Below are 8,343 nucleotides of genomic sequence, written 5' to 3' on the forward strand. Positions count from 1 at the left end.
GCATTAGGGATGTAACCGAATACAAATACATTATGTTACGTGATAACGTACTGTATTCTAAACACATTAATTGTTCAGATATGAAACTCGTGGGAGAAAATGTACCTACTTATTAACTACCTGGTCAGCATCATGGTGGTTTAAATGTGTCTACTAATTAGTTTATATTTTGGGAAAATGAACCAACTCAATTTGTAAGAAAAGATCGCGTGCAGGTAGTGGCATTGTCTTACATGTGTAGCGTGCATGTCTTGGGGGTCGCTGGATGCTCTCACCTCAGGCTGTTGGGGGCAGTTAAATGGCGGTGAACATAAACTCACCATATGGTGTTTACCCTCCACTTACTGACTTTATTTGATTTGAAGATCTATGTCTTTGTTGCTGTCATACACAGTTTCAGGACAGCTTGCATCTTCTCTGACGCAGTAAAATGGACTGATGGACAGCCAGTCCTTCTGTCCATACTGCCCTAATCAAACACACACACACATACGCAGTCCTCTGAGACAAACTGTTGCCACCACACATACACATACAGACGCTGTGCGACCAATATGCACCAACCCAATAGCAGGCATCTGTTCAGCCAGGTGGTGGTGTTTTTTTCCCCACTTAGAATGTTCTGGAAGTGGCAGAAGAGGCAGACTAGGCACAGTTGCTCTATCAGTCTCAGGTGATTAAAAAATAGAAGATTTATAGAGAGAGGCCGTCTTTAAAGTGTGACACTTTTGTGATTGGTGAGATGATGCACAAATGGAGCAATCTACAGACAACCTTCACATCCAAACTCAGTTGGGGGTTCAGCCATGACAAACACAAATCTAGAGGTGGGAAATTGGATTAATTGCATCAACAGTATACAAGTAAACGTTCTCGTCATTTGACCACGCCTAGTGTAGCTTTTGTTGTTCTTTGACCAAGAAAACTGTAGAGCACACATACAAAGTTTTGAATGAAGCTGTAACTATAAAGGCACTGTTCAATCAAAAGGTGAGTCCATAAGTGAGATGCCGTTTATAAGTTCTAACTCTTGTTTACAACGTTTCTTTGCTGAGAGGCTGCATAGGGATTAACAAATGCATAAAATGTTGTATAAAACTAGTATCCATGAATCGAGAGCTTAGTTTTCTAGATCTTCAGGAAATTAAGGATGAGATTCGGGCTGCAAATATACACTAAACAAAATGGACCAGCAAGCTAACCGTGTCTAATAAGTGGACAGTGTTGAAATATGTCTACTGTTTATACAGAATCCCAGCAATGCTACTGTGCTGAGAATGATCCACCACCCACATGATATCTGTCATTAGTGGTCCTATGGTGGTCCCTTTCCAATCAATTGACAAGTGTACAGAGCACCAGATGGACTATAGTGGGTAATTGTATACGTCTGAAGTGCACCTGAATGGTAGGTGGATGAGATTAACTGGCCACTTAGTGTATGTGTGTCCACTACAAAGTGCAATAAATCAAGGTGTTTGCTGAGACACATGGCAAGCATAGTGACACAATGCTATGCTAGTTGCAGACATAGATAATAGCTGTAGCAGCTTTAGTATGCTAGATCTTTCCCTATCTTCCCCTGATCTTAAATAAAAAAAAACTAAAATGATACCATAAGGTAGATGAAAATGTTACTAACTAGCTAGCAATGCAAACAAAATCACATCAACAGTCATCTGAAACAGCCCTGCTGGAAAAAAAACCAAACAAACCTCAATATAAATCCTCATACATTACATTTGGTTTTAATGGAAACCAAATGTAATGACCCCTGTGGGTCTCTACTGGTAATTTCTTGCCTTCTATTGGTGGCATGTTATGTCTAGTTGATACCATTGAGGACCAGTAATGGTAATGGTTTTAATAGTTAGCTGATGATTTGTAATGTTGTTTTTTTTTTTTTTAGTGGAAATCATTACAATTTTGGTGATGGTTGCTATCTAATCTCCCTTAGATTAGTAGGGAGAGTGATTTGCTAAATAAAGCAAATTAAGTGTCATTTGGCTTGCACTTATAAACTGCACTGTCTTTCATTTCTTTTTTTTTTCGGAAGTGGGAATGAAAGGACCAGACTGCGATGATTTCTGCTATATCTATGTTGACTCGTTCTCACGTCGCTCCAAGGGGTCATCTAACAAACTTCTCTTGAGGTAATAGAGTTATGGAACAGCCCTGGCGTCAGGGATTCCCCCTAGTGGAATTGGTGAGGGCGGTTTGAATTTAAAATTATACCCAAGTAATTTTATCAACAATTATTTTATTTATTTATTTTACTAATGAATGGTCATACTTTTAAAAAAAAAAGTTTATAGTTAATTATATTAAGTATAGTATATTTAATGTTTGTGTAGTAATAAAATCAACACCTTTTGATCAATCGCATTCGCATTCTATTTTATAAATGTAAATATACATATACATAAGGGAATTTTTTATTCATTTTAACTACTCAGAGTTCAGGAAACACTCAGCCATGTGAAGACTGTGTGTCATGGTAGAGAGACACTACAGTGTCTCAGCGGGGAGTGTCTGAGAGACAGAGATTGAAGGCTAGGAAGCCTAAAAGACACTGGAATACTTTGACACACATTATGGGTCGTTCGTAGGCACAGCTGAGGCCAAACTTGTCCCAAAGGGACAGCTCCCCTGTTTCAGTCCAATGCTTACACAGATATAGATGTGTTTTCCATCCAGAAGTGCAGTGTTTTCAGCCTGCTGGACACACACACACACACACACACACACACACACACACACACACACACACACACACACACGCATACACACACACACACACATAAACATGCACATATGCAAAAGTGTGCTCATCCCAGCCAAACCTGCACGCACACTAAACTACCATCTGGAGTTAGCTTCATGACTTCAACTCTTAGCTAATATAAACACATTCCTCTGCTGGCAACTGGCAGCCACAAACACACAGAACCGAGAGAACATACCTTCTCAAACACACACAAGCCGAGGACACAATAAGGAGCATTCAGATCTCATTCCAGAGGTGGTCCTTTCCCGAAAAGAAAAAAAAAGGCTGCATTTTCAGACAGCACACACTCCCACACTGGGACACGTACTAGACAGAAGAAAGACTCAACAGACAGCAGGTGACGCACGGAGAGCCTACGAGAAAGCCCCAGGTCTTGCACTCTTTCTCTAATCACTTTATCTTATCAAGCCAAAGCAGCTGAGAAAACAGCTCACACACTTACACACCTGGCACTATCAGCAGTTCTTTCTGTGATACTGTATGAGAATTTAATACCCACAAGGTTCCAAACATTGGAAAAATAGTAAGAAAACAAAGAGAGGTTACTGGCCAAAAGCCAATAGGATACAGTCAACACAAAAAGACATAAAGACAGACCAAAGAGAGAAAGACTTGAGAAGGTGTGACGAGGAAACACTTGTATCCTCCAAACTGTCAGACACACATTAAAACCAAATACATGTCCACATTTCTTCAATTTCCTGTATTTAAACATACACAATGCTTACTGTTGTGGAACTCCTGTCCTCACGAGTTCAGTTTTTCCCCACACTCGGGACAACAGGGAACGGAGAAACAAAGCAGGGCGAATAAAAGGAAACCCAAGCAAAGAAAAAAGGCTCCTCTGCATTGAAAAGAGCACACTGCCTCTCCCTTACTTGTCTTTCTTTCTCTCTGTCCTGCTGAGGCAAGAGAAAAGAAGCTTCTCCCCTGAGATGTCTCCCCCCCTTCTGTTCTTCTGCAACCCCCTTCCTTGGGGCTAATCTGTCCCGTTCAAGCTTGGAAAGTCCAACTCGTTTTGTTCGGTCAGCCCACGGATGAAGGGAAAGAGGATGGGGAACAGAGAGAGGGGAGGACGAGTGGGAAAGGTAGATGTTGTAGGGAGCAGCAGCGCAAGAGCTGGCTCATGGTGAAAAGCAATCCTCTGTTCTTGTCAAGTAGAGACAGGGAGTGAAGGGACAGGAGAAGAGAAAGAGAGAGAGAGAGAGAGAGAGAGAGGACGCCCCTCGCCCCACCCCCGACTCTTACACTCTGCCTTCCTTGGCCAATCAGAAAGCCAGAAAGATACACATGGAGCAGGACAAGAACACACACGCTTCTCTAATTTGGTACTCACGACTTGACTATGAATGTGGAAGGCACATCTTTTGCTTTCGTTTTCTTTCTTTTAATTTACTGCTTTTTTTCCTTTGCTAACAAAGCACTTGATACGTATCTAACATTATAGCATTATAGCTAGAAGTAAGGCAGTTGGAATTGGTTGTATGTTTTGTTTCGTTGTAACACTTTGTAATACATTACCACATATGTCTAGCACCATGGAATAAATGCAACAGATCTATTTTGAACTGTTGTTGACGTTTCTTTAAACAAGCCATGTTGTCAGTCAGCTAATCAGACCAGAGCACATAAATAAAAAGAGAAATTTACAAACACCTGTGAAAACTCTACCATTTCTGTGCTAATGTTTGTAACCCTATAGCTACCAGAACCCTAGAGTAACCACAGAGTTGTTGAAAGATTTTTTCCATACGTTTATCATCTCTGCTACAGTATTTTTTTTTTTCAAATACATATCCCGGTCCACTGAAAGACAATCCCTGTGTTATATGTCTCTCTTCAGCACCCACTACTCATTACATCCTTAAAACACACACTCTCTACCCTCCCGTTGAGTGTGTGTGTGTACATTCAGACGTACAGAATGATATGTGCTTCCTGTCCACTTCCTCTCCTACAACACACTGAGAAAGACAGACTAAGAGAGAGTGAAAAAGAGAGGTGTTGTTTTTTTCACATCTTTCTACCAGAAGCTGACCCCCTTTGCTCCACTCCAACTCCAATAGCAAACTCAATCACCCTTTTCAGACCGCCTGGTATGAAAGAAAGGCTGTAAAACTGTACACACACACATTTCCAGCCGCAGACGCATTAAAACATTATTACATCCTTCAGAATGTGCGAGCTGGTCAATGCGGTTCTAGAAATAATCCTCGGAAAAGCCAGCTTCGATAGACAAGCCGCTAATCGTCGCACTACGAGGAAGTCGGGATGGTTTCTCACATCATAAAGCTACAAGAAGATCAAGTGGCACGGTTGGGAAAACAAATCGTTTCCACTCTCTCTGCCTACTCTATTAACTCGCCGGAAATCTCATAAATACTTAATTTGACCTTGCTTAATTTATTTTCCTGTATATCATCTAATAAAAAAAAATCCTTATACAGATTTAGGAACTGATATTGGAGTTGAGAGGAAAATAGCTCTGTCCTTCGCAGTTTAACTTTCTTCACCATGCAGGCTTGTAAATTGACCCCCTCGTTTTCTGCTTGAGGGCGCTTTAACACTTTAGGATCAGCATGTGGTGAGGGGAAAAAAGGCGGGGGAGGAAGAGGGGGGTCAGGTTAATCCGAGGGACAAAAGGAGTCCTCCGCAACCTACACACTCTCAAAGATAAGGGGCCTTCGAAGCAATCCAAATTGGGGAGGGGAGGGTGGGCAAAGACCTTCTGGCGAAGCAGCAAAGCACGTGTCACAAATAAAGTCAGCCAATTGTCCATGATGGAGGGATGGAGGGCTTGGGGGAGGAGCACAGAGGTAGAGAAAGAAAAGAGAGGGGGGATGCTCATCTGGCCAACGTCAAATAGCCAGCACAGATGGTGTACGCACAAGCAAAGATGGACAGGCAGGTCAGGAAGTGAGTGGATGGGTGACAAATCTGTCTGGTTTGTGTACTGCTTATGCATTACATATCTTCTCACACTGTGAGCAACACACAAGGGTAATGTAGGTACTGTAGGGTTCACGCTCTTCTTTTGTCAGGGTATGTCAGGACACAAATCACTCCTACATCTCATTACAGTAAAAATTATACTCTGTGTGTGTGTGTGTTGATCAAACACAATACCTACAATACCTTAATTTAAATTGTTATCTAGATGGAACCAAAATTGTTTTATTTTCTCAGTAACATATAGAAAACCAGGTATACTTGATACATACATATTTGACATTGAAGTAACACATTTGTATGTACACACACACACACACACACACACACACACACACACACACAAAGAGGATTTAACTGCAAGCAATTGTACACTAAAACTATGAATATAGTAAATTTATATAATTTAGTACAAAATGAATATTACATTTAACCCTTGTATATATTGTTGAATAATTGTTTAAAAAATAGTTTTTATTATTTATTATTTTAAAAAAAATGTTTAAGCTATGTTTAACGGTGAGTGGATTATCCGACACAAAGACACTCCTCTTTTTCTGTGTGTCTCTGTGGGGATGGAATAATCCATAGAGTGAGCTCTGGAGATGAGGGGGAGGGGAAATAGCAGGGGCATGCTGCATCACATACAGAAGAGAAAGCTAAAACCAGGAAAGCTGTGTACACACACACACACACACACACACACACACACACACACACACACACACTTAAAACAAGTTTCTTTGTACATCAGCATCTCTATAGACACACATATGAATACACCTGCCTGGAAACGGAGGAAACAGACAGGAGACAAAACAATCGCTAGGCAAACAATAAACAAACATTTGCATAAAGGAGAGGGTGAAAGCAAAGCCTGGAGACACCTTTGAACAACGAACGCATACAAACACACAGCAGACTTCAAAAAAACACACACACACACGACTCAACCAGTACAGTTTCCCAAAACTCCAGAGACAGAGACATTACAAATAGTTTCGCTGCTCGCAGACACCACAAACAAAACTTGACCATATGCAAACAGATGACATCACTTTGGAACTGATTCTAGCAGCAAATTACAACCAAGCTTTGGTCAGAGACACTCAGCAACAAGCAGAACACTGTAATGTCTGGACTTGCTCTTTAGTTCTGAGAGTACACTATTTTACAGCTTGTGTTATATATATCAGGCATTTAGTATTTTATATAAAGTTTCTACTTCCTACATGGTGACTTGTATTAGTGTATAGTTTAGTTTATTGTGCCATTAGCATTGCAAACTGCATTATTTTCTGACCCACAATACCACCATCCACATGGCATGAGGACTCCCTGAATGTTTTGATCACGATGCCAATGATGTAACTCATATGCCAAGACTTTCCCAGATTTCAGCCCAGTTTAATACCGATGGGAGATTTTTAGCAATGCATTAGACAGCGCTCTCCATCAAAAGGCCAGTTGAGGGAGTATCTTTCGGAAGAATCGTTTGGTGTACAGAATTATGTACAGTGAGTTGTAGAATCCATGCCAAGGTGTATAGAAGCTGTTCTGGTGGTTCGTGGTGGCACTGATCCATTTTATATGTTGTTTTTTCCCCTTTGCTTTCTCACCTGTCTGCATCACATAGAAGCCAAAAATAATGTCTGGAAATTATGTGACTAAATATTCTGAGCTCTGAACTAAAAAAAAATGCTGGAGCAACTCCGAGCTGCATTTTCACAGGATTTTTAGAAATCAGTATCATTTTTGTGTTGAATTGCATTATATAATCATCCATCAGCCATCTAATGTCTCTTCGAGACATCCCATATATGTACATCCCTTGACATCCCATTTGTCACAACTTTTTTTTTTTGCTAAATATGCTAATAACCAGCAATTAGAATCAACCTAACACTCTAGCTGTAGAGCCACATTAGCATATAAGCTTGATTTTGTGTACCATTTTTATGGTCGCATTCAGAAGTGACTTAAGCCTAAAAGTTACATCAATATTTTTACATATGGAAAGTTCCACATATTCAGCTATAGGTTACTCAAGTTGATTTTCTGGGCTTACTGGGATTATTAAAATGGCCACGAGGTTCGTGACTCCTAGGTTGTGCAGATTCTTCTTGAGTAGAAGTACTTGCCTTTAATCTGAGAATAACTCAGAGGAATTTGCTTGTATTTTTCTCATTTGTTAGTCGCTTTGGATAAAAGCGTCTGCTAAGTGAATAAATGTAAATGGAAATGGAATATGAAATACAGACTGAAGAAGCAGAATGAAGCTTTATGAAGCCACAATATACTGAATGGAGGTCAGGAAAACCTAATATATGTATGGATCTATTTTATCACATTTTTAATTCACTACATCGAGTTGTCAAATAATGTCACTGTTTTCGTTAATTTGTTAGAAAACAAGAAAATATGTCCAGGGTTTGAAGGATAAACTGATTTGATTCTCTGGTCTCCTCCGATGTCCTCCATGTGAAAACAATGAAGATTTTCAAGGACTTTAAAAGGATGATTCTGTTAATTTATTAATAGTGTCATATTTACGTATTGAAATTTGGCCTCAAATGGCATCTCATACTTTTTTACAGCTCAAGACA

The 8,343-nt window shown here is 40.1% G+C and overlaps 1 protein-coding gene across 2 annotated transcripts in view; it reads right to left on the reverse strand.

The window, feature by feature from the left end:
* Positions 1–3,864, reverse strand: part of spsb4a (splA/ryanodine receptor domain and SOCS box containing 4a) — a 40,188-nt gene extending 36,324 nt beyond the window's left edge. Inside the window, exon 1 of one of the 2 annotated variants that reach the window (XM_053628299.1) lies at positions 3,667–3,864. The gene's annotated coding sequence lies outside the window, so the exon portion shown is untranslated. Of the gene's footprint in view, positions 1–3,516 lie in introns of both variants that reach the window. The other variant, XM_053628298.1, reaches the window with a different exon arrangement.
* Between the last annotated feature and the right edge of the window lie 4,479 nt (positions 3,865–8,343).

This window comes from Ictalurus furcatus, chromosome 7 (genome assembly GCF_023375685.1).
Source record: "Ictalurus furcatus strain D&B chromosome 7, Billie_1.0, whole genome shotgun sequence".
Classification (NCBI taxonomy): domain Eukaryota; kingdom Metazoa; phylum Chordata; class Actinopteri; order Siluriformes; family Ictaluridae; genus Ictalurus; species Ictalurus furcatus.